We start from the raw sequence: 16,456 nt of genomic DNA, 5'->3' as shown, positions 1-16,456 counted from the left end.
CTTTCTAGTCAGTTTGGGTGAGAAAATATTCCATCTCAGTCATATGGAAAACATCTCAATCATATGGATAACATCTCAATCATATGGAAAGCTGTATGTGCATTTCAGGTACTTACACTTGAACCATAAAATTTGCTGATTGACTGCAACTTGGCAGTAAGACGAAAATGCAGCAATTCATGCCACTTAGGGAAGTCATGTGTGTAACATACTGGATCAGTTAACCAATAAATATTCTGTTTCTACTTTCAAATCAGTACGGTTAGATCCTAGGTATCTTCATGGGTGAGCTAAACTACACTGCAGTGGTTTGACTTGGGGGTTAGCAAAGGCATGTGGAATTTGTCCACACTTCACATCAGAAAGACAAGTTTCATCTGTTGTGTCAAATACTGCAGTGACTAGGTTGGTTCTTCCAGAAATACACAGAGTAGTTCATTGGCTGAAAAAATCTAATATATAGAATATATATAGCTATGTAATAGCTTTTTAGCTGTAGAAGAAATACTTAGGGTCATGTTTTTTAATTTAGTAGTGTTTTTAAACTGTTGCATACAGCATTCTCCCAAGTAAATTTGGGAACAGTGATCAGATGAAAATATTATACACTGGATGCAGGCCTACTTAGAAAACTGCTCAGAGAGTAATTATTAGTGGCTTCTGTTTTAAAGGAAGAATGCATTGAGTGGTATTTGGCTTGGGTTTTTACTGGATCAGATACAAGCCTATATTTTCATGTTTAGTTCAGATGGGCTTGGAATGAAGGAGGTACTTGCAAAATCTGGAGATAACTTCAAACTGGGAAAGACTAGGAATGTGTTAGAAGAGAGAGTGAGAGTATGAAACTGTGGTCTTTAAAAATAGAATAGATTTAAAAGACAAATGCAAGTCACTGTGCTTCAGCAACAAGTGTCTGTACAATGAGGAAAGGCAAAAGATTGCTTAGACAATGCTTTCTCAAAAATGATCTAAGTGTGATAGGAAATTATAGCCTGCCTATATTTCTCCTTTCATACTGAGACACGCAGACAAGAGTATCATCTTTAAAATAATTTGAGTAATCACCTAATTTGCCTGGCAATTATGAAACTTCATTTTGACACGATACAGGTTTTAACCCTCACTTCACAATGGGTGAGAGAATCCACAAGTGAGAACAAGGCCTAGATCTTGAAAATATGGTCACTACAGAACAGCTGAGTGACATGGTTTGTTAGTCTGAAGAAGAGCTGATTAGGTAGATGATGGAAAATAATGTTTTCAAACAGACAAATGGCTTTTACGAAAAGGTAGAGGAACACACATTCAACCAAAGCCAGTGTGTCTGAAGAGAAATAATGGAACTAATCTCCAGCATTAGAGATCAGTTTAGATTTAGTTCAGTTTAGATTTGAAGAAAGCCCCTTTTAATGGTTAAGATATTAAAGCATTAGACCAGATGGCTTGGGGTTGTTTTGGAGCCTCCATCACTGAGAATCCAGGAGAATGCATTAGACAAACACCTGCCCAAGGATTATATAAGTGTACTTAGCTTTTCCTTGAGGCTGGGAGGTGGATTGGATGATTTTTTAATGTTTCTTTCAGCCTAATTCTATTGTTCACTGTCCTCTGACTTTTCACCTAAACCACAGGGCTGGAAACACTTTTAAAATGGAAAGTTCAAGTAGCATCTAATTACAAGGCCTGAGATTATACAGTGTAAGTAGGTAGGTTTATAAAAATCATCATGTGATACACAACTGGACAGAAAATGGGAAAACATACCAGCTCCATGTTAATAAAATGTGTGTTAAGAAACTAATAAGGACATTGCTCTCCTTGTGTTGTTGCCATACAAATGCGTAGAACAGCTTTATGAATTCTTTACATCCTTCTGAAGGTAAGTAACCAACAACTGGAAGAGAAATAAATATAAAGATAAGCAAATCAATAAATCAATAAATTTGAGGAAGGTCTGTGAAAGTAATTCACTTGTGAAAAAAGTTCAGTGCCTGTGAGGATGTGAGAGATAGCAGTTTTGAAATTATAGATGTGCAAACGTGCATATTCTTTTTTTCTTTTCTTTTTCCATTTTTTTTTCTCTCCAGGCTGTTAAGTAGAAATAATAGGTAAAAATATTTCCAGAATAGAAAATAATTTCACATACTTATTTCAAGCACTTGTTTGTCATGATCTTGAGTCTTTACATCTAACTTATAGTTTGATGGGTTTTCTGTTCAACTATTTCTTGATCAGTAGCAGAATCAAAATGGAACAGGTTCCCAAATGAAATGTGGAGTACTGAAAAGGTCAAAGTGGTACCACTGTGACATGTCTCAGAATATATTACATATCAAAATCTGCCCTCATTTTAATGACAAAAATCCTGTCTGGGACAAAGGATAGCTGGAAATTAAGTAATTTACATGGCAAAAATTGCAAGGAGGATAGAGAATGATACTTATGCCAACTTGCTCTTCCATGCATTATTGTTTGAAGACAATGATTATAGTATTTTTTACTCCCGTTACAACGTTGATCAATTATATTACTATAATCATTTTGGGATCATAATCAAATCATTTTGGTACATTGACTAAAGGAGTGGATTGATATGGTAATGCTTTAGAGCTAAGCACCAAGTGGAGAGAAACTGGCTCACTGAAAAGAGGAAGGAATAGAAGCAAGGATATCTTACCAAGTCCTCAATTAAACTATCAAGCTAAGTACTGTTCTATTTACTTTGCTGTTAATGACGTTTGACAAAATAGATGTTGAGAAGTTTCTAATCATACATTCTTTTAATAGTTCATTCTCCCTGCTGTTATGAACCAAATGAATCTACCTAGCATCAGAGATAAAGTCATGGCCCTCTTTTATTCAGAAAAATCTGTTTGAGATCAGATTGCTCACTTGGCTAGTGCAGTGGTTGTACTGAAAAATGGAAGAAATCCTTGAACAGTATATGAAATACTACATGAGATTTTATCCCTATGAGTGGTCAATAAAAAACTGACACAAGTGCTGCTGTTCAGTTGTGGTGGAACACTTACAAAATCTTATTGGAAGAGTAGGTAAAGATGATAAAGCAAGGGAACTGTAGCTGCTCGTTAAGAATAGATTACGAAATTTAGCATTGCTTGCCTGTTTTATCTTGTCTGTTTGTATTGCACCTCTTGCCAGAGGTGTACAAACTGTAGCAAAGAGAATTTTGGACCACATCTTAGTCTGAGGAAAAATGACAGCTTTGTTGCAGCTTTGCCTCGGAAGGAAACTGTGTACTTCATATCAAAATACACTCTTGCTTGCTTGCTTTTTAGAAACATAATTTTGTATTTTTACCTACCTTTTATCCTGATATATTGCAGTTAATAGCATTTTTCTGAGGGGGACAACAGTTTATGGTCCCTGGTAATATTTTACTATTATAATCACACTGATAACTATATACTTAATTTAAAGAAATGCATTTACTAAATGAATGTGACAGGAGCTTTATTGAAATTGTTCCAGATTTCAGCATATCTGGCTGCATTTTATTTACATGAAGAGCTGTCTGTGAAAATGTTTGTCTTCAGTGAGGTTCTTAGGTCACCTTGTCTCTGTTGTTTTGTGTGTGTCTACAGTTGTTCAGTATATCTCTACAAAAAAAAATTGTGATTACTTCAAACATTTAATATCTTTTGTACTTCTAAGGTTTCAGTGGATAAATTGAAAGTTTAGCGGCAAGTGAGGAGGGAGGGATGTACAAGAAAATAAACCTCTGAATTGTATAACCTTTCCTCTCCACTTAGATGATTCATTGATAAATTAGAAATAAGCATGATTGATTGTTATTTAGATTAATTCAATTCAAGTATGTAGCAGTAATCTTTTTTATGCTTCTGGTATCAAGCTAAAGCTTTTTATATCTTATTAGGTAAGCTGATGAATAGACTCATTTTTCTGCCCTCCCTCTTTTCCCCTCCACCCAAATGGTATTTAAGAGGGGAAATCTTGCAGCACAAAGACTGAAGAAGTACAATACATAAAATGTAACCTTTTTTCCCAGAGGTATTTCTGCTTCAAATGCTGAATTCACGCTTAGCTAATTTTCCCACCTAATAGCATTCCAATATGGTCTTACAAAGAGGAAACAGTTTAATTCAATTTTAAGTTTTCCTTTTATGTTTATGCAGCTGAACTCTATTGATAACACTTTATTTCAAGCTGTAAGTTGCAATTAATAATAACACTACATAATTGGGTACAGGATCTTCAAAGTAATGTTTGAAAAATTATGAAATCTGATGGTAGGTGTATTAATATTGTAGTAGCTGGAAAATAATTCCAGTATTTTTTAATGTTTGTACTAATTAGTACCTGATAAGGGGATTTGCAATGAAGGACCAATTTGGTTTCTCTCAGAGATCTTAATCAATATGGTATTTTTCAGGTTCAATTTTATATCTGTCTGTTTGTCTATCTATCTCAGTAACTTTAAGGCAGTACCTCAGAGCAGTAAGCATGTAAGCATTCTGGCACTTTTCTGTTACGCTTTGACCCTCCTGTGATTGTTAGAAGAGGGGCTTCTTTATTTATAATAGCTCTTGAGGACTTCATACTTCAGTGAGTGAGTTGAGGTACTTTTTAAACTTGTAGAAAGTTCACTAGCTGCAGTGGGGAAAAAAATGCAGAAAGCTTCTGTAGATCTGAGTTTTTTTTAACTTTTTTGCCCTGAAGAGCATGTGTTATCCAGTGTACTGTGTTGAAGATGTTAGCCAAACCTTAACTGGCATGGCACCAATGCTCTTATAATCTTGATAAGAGTTGTATTTCATTCAGATTCCTTATACTTGTGACAAATTCAAGAAATACTATCCCTCAAACAAATATTTTTTTAAGCAACTGGGACAAAAAGTATATTAAAACTTCTGGAAACCATTGCAAAGAAAGCTGGCAATGCTCTGAATGTAATTTACAGACTGTTATTTGCTCAGAGGTTATCTAAGCAATGTGGTCACGTGTTCAAAAGCACCATTATGCTTTAACACTTCAGAAGTGAATGAAGTTGTTATGTGAGCTGGCAGAGGGGGTCCCAAGGAGATTTTATTCTGGAGCTGGGGATAGATACTGTCTCTGTCCTACAGGAGATAATGTTGTATGCTCTTCTTCTCCTATTAGTACAAGTAATTTCTGTTCCACGGGAGACAATTTGCAATTTGATTCTGGAAAGCAGTCCTGTGCAAGAAGTGGAGACTTGCGTACTGTGTTTGAAACTGAAAGAAGTCATTACATACCTCCCTGAACCTCATGGGGTTTAGCAGAAGATTCCATGCGTAGGAAGATCACCTCTGGGTGTGCCAACGAGGCTTGGAGTAGGAAGACCTCATGCTTCCTGCTTTCTTGTCCACTGATGTTTATTGTCTCAAGCCAACTGGTGTGTGAACTGAGGTCAAGACTCAGTTCATTACCTCCTTTTATGTGACACAGTTGCCAAATAGCTGTGATGTTCAATCTCATCTGTGTCTGAAGCTGATTTCATTTTTCTTATAGCAGTCAGCCCTTGGAGAGCAGAGACAAATAAGCTCCTCAGGGCAAGGACACTATGTTTTCGCAGTGATGCCTACTGTGGAATTCACTGTGAGTTTAGAAAGCTCCACAAATTAAATGTTAAAAAACTCATTATAATATGGAGGAACTCTGCACCTTTATGTGTACATTATATTGAACTTTACTGCTGTAAGGACTAGGGAAGGCCTTGGATTGTCTGACTTCTTTTTTTTCTTTTTACTTCACTTGAAAACCATACTCCATTTAAACATTAGATATTTGCATTGAATGTAAGCATAAATTCAAAGAACATTAAAAATATCCAGGAAGCCAGCTTGTATCTCGGAAGCACTTTCAGTGCAATGATTTATTTGTAAAATCATTTAACTTAATCATATTACTTAGTTCAAGATTTGTAAATGTAGAAATGCAAATAAAAATATACGTGTGTCAGTGCTAATTTTAAGAAAGCAACCTAACTAGATTAAAAGCATGCTTCATTGAAATGCAATTTGTGGTGATCGAAGTGAATATGAATTTTCATAGGTTTTTCAAATGTATTGGTCTTTGCAGCAGTGGTTGGGAATTACAGATTTCAGTGACCATAAACCAGTCAGTAGTTTAAAGGGGAAACAATTTCAAATAAGATGTAAGGTGTGCTTTCTAGTGTCTGATATGCATAAGCATTAAGAAACACTAAGGGATATTTCTTTGGAGTTTAAATCAGTAGGAAAAATCTCTGTAAAAGGAAGTTCACTACAACATGTTGGGCCAAAGAAATTTCTGCTTAAACGTTAGTATGCATTATACCTGAGATCAGATCTCTGTGATTATTAAAAGGGCACTTTCTGGACATGTGACCTGTTCTAAAACTTCTGAAATAAGAGGTAGGACAAATATATATACATACATATATGTATAAATGCATATCTTTATGATAAATGAAGTTTAATTTCTCAAGTGTTACTCTTCTTTTATTAGTGCATATTACTGCAGCATCTGTAGCTTCTCTTATATTCTGCAACTCTCTTTTGCTAGAAAGAGTCCCAGAGAAAATAATTCACACATAATGAAAAAGCTTCAGTGAAAGCAAGTTTAGGAAACTTGTGATCTAAAATGTAGCTGTTCTAGTTTTTTATGACCAAATTTCACACAATCCCATTAACAGGAAGTAGATTTTAACAACATTAATCCCAGCAAACATTATTATTTTAAGTGGAAGCAATTGTAAAGGAGATGCTACAAGGTGAAGCGTGAACAACACGCAGTGTGATTTGCAGTCTGAATAAGCTTGTTTTTTTTTTATATACACTGTGATTTTCATGTGGTGTAAGACAGAAGCGAACTGTGGGAAATACTTTACAGTTTATTTTCATGGTGGTTATGCTTAACCTGTAAAGGCAATTCTGTTCCAGATGCTTCACAGATTCTGCATTGAGTGAGATTTGTTGTTCTTTGTAAGGAACTAAGATCTACTTTGTCCTGTATATGTTACAAATTTATGCTATTGTCACTTCCACAGAGGTGGTGCGAATAATTGCATTGAGTCCAACTTGAATCAGAGTTGAAACATGCAGGCATTTGCATGTTTTTGATGAAAGACTGTGTGAGCAAACTTTGCCAAGATAATGTTTAATACATCTGCTTTCCCAGCATATAAAAATTTTGGTAAGGAGCACCTTGATATAAGGCACCATCTGAGCATAGGTGAAAGGAAAAAGCATGGAGATACAAACTTGGACTGTATTATGTGTTCTCTTTTGTCAGCACATCAGAGGGCTCACAGTATTTGAACTGTAAGCATTGCTTGTGCTTCACTGGTTTTCAGTCAGTAGTCTTATTGATGTTAAGAAATCAAATTGGTAAAGAAAAGTTCTGCCAATTGAGTTTGCTTAGAAAACTGTATTTTCTGTTTGTCCTCTGCCCCGAGTTCCATTGTTTTCTAGTAGTTTTAAACACTTCGCATTTTTGCAGGTTTGCTTTCTACATTTTAAAAGAGAAGAGTCTCTCTTAACTGTCGTTTGTGAGAAATGCCTGTGATTGAGTATTGGCAAGATTTTCTGTGCATCAGCACTTTCAAGATCTATACCTGCGGTTTAAACAATGGAACACTGGAACTGTTGTGCTGAGTCTGACGCTGCAGTTCAATATCTTGTCTCCAGTGGTGGCCTCAATTATGTGGATGAGACTTCTCAGTCACTGGCAGAATTACCTATCCAAATAGTGTTCTGTAACCCAGGGTGTTTAGTAGCTGGTACATAGATTTCCCTAAATGTGGCAATTTATAATCATTTAAATCCATAAATTCCTCTTTTTAACTTTACTTGTCTTCTTGATTTGATATCAGGAGTGATAGGTAGGAGAATCCAATTAACCTCCTTAGTAACATACCTTTCTACTTAACTCTAAGTTGTAATATATGAAATAATTGCAGTATAATAGTTTTTACTGTCAGTTTCTGGATTTCTTATTTCGTTTGTATTTATGTTAAGCTTTGTAGCCACGGCTGAACACTCCAAGTGAAGACTTGCTTTTGATTTATGTAGTGTCATTGTAATCTCATTCTCAGCCCCATTCTTTATGTATCCTGACAAATTGTAAGCTTTTTCTGTAGACTGCTGGGTATCAAGCAAATTATTTCCAAAAGCTATGTGTTCTGATGCTCAAGGTTTATTAACAAATGGCTACAGCTGATTTAGAGCTCAGTGATGTGTATGAACAATACCAGGTATTCCTGCCAGTGTATACTCCCTTGCATTTGTCAATACTCAATAATTTTTCAGTGATATAGTTGTTTATCAAGCTTTGAAACTAATCTGTCTCCTCTTTCTGTTCTTTATTATTTCAAATAATTTAATATCATCTTCAAATTTCCCCATCACTCTGCTCGGTATTCTTGCCCTCCCTTTCCTCCCCTGAAGAATGTTGTGTCATACAGCACAAGCCATGGCAGGCAGCACCAGTGCTCACATTTTTTAGTCTTGTCCAGTAATGACGTTTGATTCTTTCTGTTCATTGCTTTATAAAGTAGAGGAGTCTTCCTCCACCCCCTTCCTTCCTTTCACCACCATATTTTTGCCTGTTGATTTTAAGTTCCTGGAATATTTCTTTTGAAAGCTCTGCTATTAACTTTGAAATTCTATATGCAAGACTGATAATGTCTGTTTTGGTAATAACTACCATTATATTTTAAATAAGTACTGACAATAACAGAATGCAGGGAGATGTGGACTTACGCCTTTATCTGCTGTGCCTGTATGGCCCTCTTAAATGCATTTATTCTTTGCAATAGTTTAAACGCATCATTTTCCTATCGCATAGGATCTTATTATCTGTTACTGAACACATACAGCTAGTAGTTTGAACATCAAAGTTAGCAACTTTCAAAATGTGCTAAGTTAAATTTGTGTTATCATACTGCTATACCTGAAGCAACAGACTTAGTCACATAGAAAGTCTGTGTAACTGGATGGAAGTCTTTCAAGTTTTTAGCCCTAAACACAGCTTGGGATCCTGGCTACTGGTAATCTCACCATGAATTGATGCAAAATACTGCATTAAGCTTTTTCGTGCATTTTTTTTTCTGTATTAATGTCCAAGTGAATGATGTTTTGTTCAGATTTCATTATAATTTTATTAAAGAAAGCCGGCTGTGAAATAGAAAGGTAGTATTTAATCTGATGTCTTTGCAACAGTATATTCTGATACTAAAAAGACAAAAAAGAAGAACAAATAAAATGGAAGCTATTTGTTTTCAAAACATGCTTCGATTTAGGGTAAATAGTAATCTCTGTCAGAAAAGAAATCATAACGGCCATTGTCCCCCACGAATCAGCTTTCCTTCCTTTCTTTGACTGTATGTCAAATTTCTGTTCTGAAAATAGTTAAAAAATCTTCATGTGCATAATAAGTATACTGTATTTCTGGGCGGTTCTACCAAGATCTAGGAAACTGTTAAAGCTGATGAATTGTGATTAGTTTTTTTTTTTTTTTTCTTTTTTCTTTCTTTTTTTTTTTTTAATCTCTGAAAAGAAATCATTTTTATTTCCTATTTTCCCCCTTACAGTGTAGAAGTATCCATGGCCTCTATGAGAAACAGCATTTTGCACTTGTCAGTGACTGTTGTACAAGGCACTTAAACTTTGCTCATCTTCATGATGCAGAAGAGCTGAGTGAGTCAAATGTAAGATGATGACAATGTACTTCAAAGATTATAAGACAAAAATGTCTGATTGAAAAATTCAAATCAAACTTCTGTTTAATTATATTTCCTTTCTTTCTTATGTTGAAGAGTGGAGGACCATACTGTGCTCTGAGTCAAAGTAAGCAGATATTTGGTTAATCAACTTGTAGTGGTGTAACTTAGCAGTAGCTCTCTCTTGGATGCTTTCACAAGCCTGCACATGTTCAGAATAGGGTAACCCATTTAGTCAGCTACAAGTCATTCCTTCAATTCTGTTACCTAGTTAATTGCCCACAAAGCTCCAAAGAATTCTGTTCAAAGAATACAACATTTCAAAGAACTACTATTACTCATTACAGAAAAAAGCAAGCATATGTGTATGCTTCACTAATAGTTGGAAATACTCCTACATCAAGTTTTTTTTCTTTTAGAAATGTGTGATTTTTATGCAAATTACAAGCTGTAATGCTATACTAAAGATTTGGATGGCAGAAATATGTATATTGTGAAACTTTGCTGATTAGAAAAAAGTTATTTTTTCTCACTTTGGTCAAAATGTATTCTCTCAAGGACTTTCTATGATGGAAAAAGTGTTGCTTATTCCTCTACCTTTTAGCATTTATTCAGTATAGGATGATGAGTGAATTTTCATCACTTTTTAGAAGTAACTGAAATGGAGCTACTTGTTTCAAGTGCTGATATTCTAACAAAATGCCAGTCTCTTTCTTTAACACTGTTAATTAAAGTAGGATATTTTGACTAGACAATTAATCAAGGGAATGAATTACAAAACAATACCCTTGAGTAGCAGAGGTGTCATGCAGATAAACCCTGTGTACTGCTGTGGCTGTATGCTTCTGGAAGAACTCTTCCACGTACGTACTAAGCATAATACTCAGACCTGCAGCATACCCTTCAGTGGCTTACGTAAGTCAGCTTCTCCTTGGGCCGTTGTCAAAATACTGTGATTGGTCATAGGAGGAGCAACAAAAATTCATAAACTTTGCAAACCAAAGAATGAGGCAGTTGTTCTTTTCCAAATTGAGACCGGAGACCATTCAAGTGTATGCATATATGGACTTTGTTAATGTTTAAGAAGGGGTTGAACAAGAAAAACAAACGTATCCCAAGACTCAATGATTGCTGCAAACATTTATACCAGTAACTTGCTGAATGTTATTAAACCCTGTGGACAGTGACCACACCTATTTTCATCAAGGCAAGATTTGTTTTCTTTCAAGAATGGTAACAGAAAGTCCTAATAAATTTTCATGAGAAGTTACTTATTTTTGTAGTTACTCCCACCTTCCTCTTTGCTCCTTTTATTTTAAGGTTTTTTTTGTATTTCCTTTCAGCACTGTCTGTTCTTATAAAACAGCGTACATGTGCCAGGACATCAATGTTTGAGAGAACTGCAGATTATTAGGCTTCAACAGTGTTATCTGGGATGCAGAGAAACTCATAGTGGCACCTTTTGTAGAAAGGCTCCAAATGTGACTGAATGATTTTGCACAGTCCCAGGAAATAAAAACCCTTTGTTTCTATCAAAGTTTGAGCTCAGGTTTGGCATGAGTCTCATTAAAGCCACTCCATGGAGAATGAGGGGCCATGTATCTCAGCAGAATCTGTACATGTCTTTAGGGACATCATCCTTGCAGAAAATGGCTTTTTAAGAACTTCCTGTGGACAACCAATGTAAAGCACAAATCCATAAGCCAGGGACACTGTTCACTAACGTGCTCAAATAGTAGCCAAAAGAGTGCAGAACTGTACTGTACACTATAGCAGGTATACTGTACTATATTTTGTTAGAATATTGGATTTGTTGTGAGATGCATCTCAACATTTTCTAAGTCCAGTAAGTTAAGTGATGTGATTATAAGTATTTTATCCAACATGTTAATGCACTTAGTGAAGTGCAGATAATAGCACTGCTCAATTTATAAGAATTGTCAGACCTCAAAACTGCTTCCATTATATTGTAGCATTTTATTTATTAAATCCTTTCAGAACTTACTCAGGAAGTAGAAATATTTTTAATTTCAGTTAAATTATTTTAATTGGTTAATGGTATATTTATTTATTTATTTTCAGAGTACCTTTTTTTTTTTTTTTTTTTTTTTTCTCTTCCAAAATTTAATGTCCCTTTCATGGAATTGAGAAGATGAAGCCATCCTGGTGGATGCTCTTGATTACTGTAACTTTTATATAGGACAGAGTATATGATATTTCTTGCAAGTAATCAGGACTCCCTCATCAGATGCATAGGCATTTACAAAAGAATATCTCTAGCTTCAGTCTGCTTATGAAAATAATGTCAGAAATGAATGAAACTGTCAAGTACAGAGGTTGGACCTAGATCAAGAACAAGCTTTTCACAGAGATGTCACATGAGAATGCTGACATTTTTCTGCAACTAAATTAATGGAGGAGTTTATAGAAATTAGGTAATGATGACTTGAATTTTTTATTGAGTTTTTTTTCTGTATTAAAGTGCACAGGATTTCAAGGAATCACAACCCAAGTGACAAGTTAAGCTGTTATTAAGTAGGACCCTAAAGAAGCTAGTAGATACAATGCATTGAATGAGATTCTAATTATTTAGCAGGGTTAGCAAGATACCCAATCCTATCAGCAAGATATATTCTTTTGTTGTTAAGATATGTAAAAAAAAAATGGATTTATTTTTTCTTCCAGTCAAATGCAAAGATTTTTATTTTATTTTAAGTAACCCACTGAACAATATTGGCTACACAGAGGAAGGTTTTTGCAGGCCTAGTTTTAGACCACTGATTGATGTTTATGGGCATTTCATGACTAAATTGCTTCACTGTTTTGATATTTTAGTTAATCACATGTACATGAATTAATAGTTATATCTGCAGGGAGATGAAGTCACAGGACTTTGAAGATGATTTTCTTCGATGTGGACCATGGTAAGGTCTGAGCACAGCTTGGGAAAAGGATTTCAAGAAAAGGCAAGTGTTCAATTCAGATGTGGAATGACTTCGTAATTAGAGAGTAATGGAAATGGTCAGTTCTCTATAGTAATGTCCTTGAAATGATAAGGTTCATTAACTAAGGTCATTTTAACTGGAGTTGTCTTAGCTTTCTTTGTCTTTCTTTGATAAATAATTACAAAAGAGACAGTTTTCTGAAAGAAGGACATTTGGTTATGTTCAGAAAATGTGTTAGTTGATGGAAAAGCATCAGTTCCCATATGCGTACTTGCCACAGGCATCACAAGCTTATGACAAATCCCTTTGGGCTACCTGCTCCTCAGGTGCCTCTCAGGAGAAGTGGTGAAAGGCATTCAAGGACTTCTGTAGTGGGTAGAGAACTGCATTCTGTTTTCTTCTTTTGCTCATTTTCTACTTCATTTATTATACAGACAGAAAAAATGTGCAGGCTGTGTCCAAATACCTTTTTCATTATCCAGTACCAGAGAGTCTACATAGAGTAGAGAGCAAAAAGAGAGAAAAAGAGAAATAAAAGAGAGAAAAAAAATGAAAATGGGGGAAAAAGCAGAATAGATTTCTTTTATTATCTGTTATAAACCTTTAATTTACATTATGTTCATCTGGGACTCAATGATCCTTGTGAGTCCCTTCCAGTTTGAGAAATTCTATGGTAACAATAAAGCACTTAACAAAATGGAGCTATGTTTTCTTAAGGAGTGTATTTTAATGCTGTGCTGAATAGGATTCCTGAATTCAGTCTGATTTATTTATTCATTAGAAGTATAACACAGTATAAGGGAACTTTTATGTCACAGCCTGAACTGATGATTGAGCACCTGGGAAAAGAAGGGCCCAGGAAGCACAAATGCAAACAATTCACCTGTGTTTGCCAGGTGACTGAACTCAGGGTCCACTCCACCCTGGGCTCGTTTAAGGGCTAGCCTCTAAAAGGAGAATGTTTTCTAGGTTAAGTCTACCTCCTTACAAGAAGTGTTTTATAGTTAGAGACTATTCCCAGTTGGGTGAGTTAACTTTTTCCAATGCATGGGTATTGATATCCCTCATGATGTTTTTGCTGGTATTGTGAAAAACTTACGAGAAGCAGTTTTACTGCTTCCAAGGACTAAGACAAAGCAAGTCTCAAACTGGCTCTTCATCGGTTTCTGAAAGGGACTGTGCTGTGCATTTGCTTAATGTAATGTGGGATTAGCTGTAAGCTCTGGAGGATCCCTTTGCATGCTGTATCATTCTTAGTCTTTGTTCATGCCCTGGAAACTGAGTGGTTATACAGGTTCCTAGTTTGAAGGTCAAGTTTGGCTTCCGTATACATTGTCCTATTTTACTCAAGACATGAATTTACCACTTCTCTTGGATGGTATCCTGATTGATTGCTGTGTAATTTTTCTTTCATCTGAAGTGGATTTATTCAAGTGAAATCACTAGTCTTCAGTAAATGTTGCTCTTAGATGCACGTAATATCTGCTCTAGGTTGCTCTGTCTTGATTGTCCTGGCACTGCAAGAGTAACTAACAGTAGTGAAATATTGTCACAAATATGGTTTATCTCTCCAAATACAATTAGGAATGCAGATTAATTGATTTTGAGAGTGTGTTTTTATGCTGTCACTTTTTAAATTAAAAAAATGTGGATTGTGACTCTTTCTTATTGGAACAAGTACAATTTAATGGACTACAGGACAGATTGGTTTTTATCTCAGTGACTTTTTTTTTGGATTTCTGGTTAACTAACTAAACCCTAAAACATAGGCAAGACTTATGAAACGCTAAGCATTTACCTCTGCAAGTGAGCTCCACTCATGTTTGTCTCCAAATTTCCTATCAGGAGCTATTCTTGTATAAGAAGATCTTCACAATTCATCATTTTAGCAACCTATGCCAGGTGTAGTTAAGATAGTTAAGAGCATGGTCAGAGTTTACAAAGCATTATTGCTTTTTGCTTACTTAATGTTACTAACTTTCTGCTTGTAGTAGTGGAGTTCCCACCGTTCTAATTCATTCCTTTCCACATATGTGAATATATATTTTAGAGAAAGAAGGAATACAGGTAAGGCTGTTGCTGGTAACAGCCAGCCTGATGAGATCCCAAGACTAGCCTCAGCTTTTCCCTGGATAATTTGCTGAATCAACTTTTTATTCTTACTGAAAATATTGTTCACTTACTACCAAAGGGAGAAAGAAAGCAATCATTCCATTACAGTCAGTGAGGGGATGGATGGCAAGAACCTACCTTTATATATTAATCCTAAAACTACTGAGTTTTTCACTGAAGTCCTTTAGGACTAAGGTAATGTATTCACACAATAGAAGTGCTAAAAATGAATATTAATCTCTGATTTGCATGTAATGTAGTTTTATTATAAAAATGAATATCAGGCTTAAATACTCAACTTTTAGCTGCTGGCATTCAACAAGAGGCATACAATCATCAAAGAAAAAGAACTTTAGAAAATCAAAACAAAGCTGATGTTAGGTCATCCTTGACAATCTTATAAAAAGGAAGCAAGTAAAGATATATTGGGAACTTCCACTGTTTTTATAGCTGAATCTGGCTGTCAGAATCTCCTGTTGTAGTTATTTTCTATGTAGCTTTAGATGCAACTTAATACTACTTTGAAGAGCTGGATCATTTCTGCCTTCATAAAGATAATTCAGCTGGTTTTTGATTCATTGTTTTGAGTTCTTGAACTTAAGAAGAACGTGTATACATATTTGTGAGAGTGGTGCAAGGAGTGGAATGGTGCTGTATGAAGGCAGAGGCAGGGTTTGTACTCCCAAAGCCGGTGACAAAGTAGTAGGGGAAATGAAGACACTGCAGGTGCTATATGTTATGAGGTCTTTGTGTGAGGGGAAAAAAAGCACATTCATTTCCCTCGTTATTCATAATGGTCTTTTGGAAGAAAAAAAAAAAAAAAAAAAAAGCTCAAAAACAGGGTAGTGGAGGGAGAGCATTGTGAGTTGCAGGTCACTGATGATGATGTAAAACTAAAGATGAAAATTAGTAAATGTATTGTGTAGTAAATGATGTGAGTTTTATCCCTTTCAGAGCCCCAGATGGCTTTTCCAAGCTGACCTAACTTAAAAGTTAGACACTCAAACTCATTCCTTTGGATGCTCCTGATGAAGGCTGCTGGCTGTGAGCGGGCCATGTCCTCCTCTTAGCTGCAGTCTTCAGAGTAGCCTGAAATACTGGCTGTGATCAGGAGGGTGACTTACTTTATCTGATGCCGTGGACATGTCCTGCATTAGTGCAAGAGCTGACAATGGCACCAGAGGGTGGTGATGTTTGGAGACTTGTGAATACTCTCCCTGGCAAAAGTCAGAGCACTCCTGGCTGGGAGGGTGTTGATAGATGTAGGGCTTTTGCATGCAACTGTGAGCCATGTGCATGCTCAGAGAGTGGGGGGGGGGGGGGGAAGATTAGGGGAAGTTCAAATAGTGCCTATGCTTGTGGACTGTCAACAGTTGAAGGTACCAAGTGTGTAGGCTAAGATTCAAATTCTCAGACACTAAAATATCACAATATTCATAAGTTCAGTGTTTTGAGAGAAAATAAAATACAGGAATGTGAATGCACAAGCACACCTGCTTTTTTAGAGGGTTCCTTAAAAATAGTTTATTTAAAATCAAAATTTCTACTGTGAACAAAGAATTATGTCTGCAGTCAATTCTTTGTTACTTTATTAACTCCTGATTTCATCAAATAGGAATTATAGCCCCAGGAATTCCTTTGAGAAAAGGTTGCCCCTGGAGTCTGGAAGATTATCCAATTACAATGTCAAGAA

The 16,456-nt window shown here is 35.7% G+C and overlaps 1 protein-coding gene across 1 annotated transcript in view; it reads left to right on the top strand.

Moving 5' to 3' along the window:
- Positions 1-16,456, top strand: part of GRM8 (glutamate metabotropic receptor 8) — a gene marked incomplete at both ends in the record, with an annotated part of 321,520 nt that overhangs the window by 62,743 nt on the left and 242,321 nt on the right. The window lies entirely within an intron of this gene.

This window comes from Tetrao urogallus (assembly GCF_951394365.1).
Source record: "Tetrao urogallus genome assembly, chromosome: 1".
Lineage (NCBI taxonomy): Eukaryota > Metazoa > Chordata > Aves > Galliformes > Phasianidae > Tetrao > Tetrao urogallus.
Note: the sequence above shows the minus strand (reverse complement) of the source record. Positions and strands in the feature narration are given on the sequence as shown.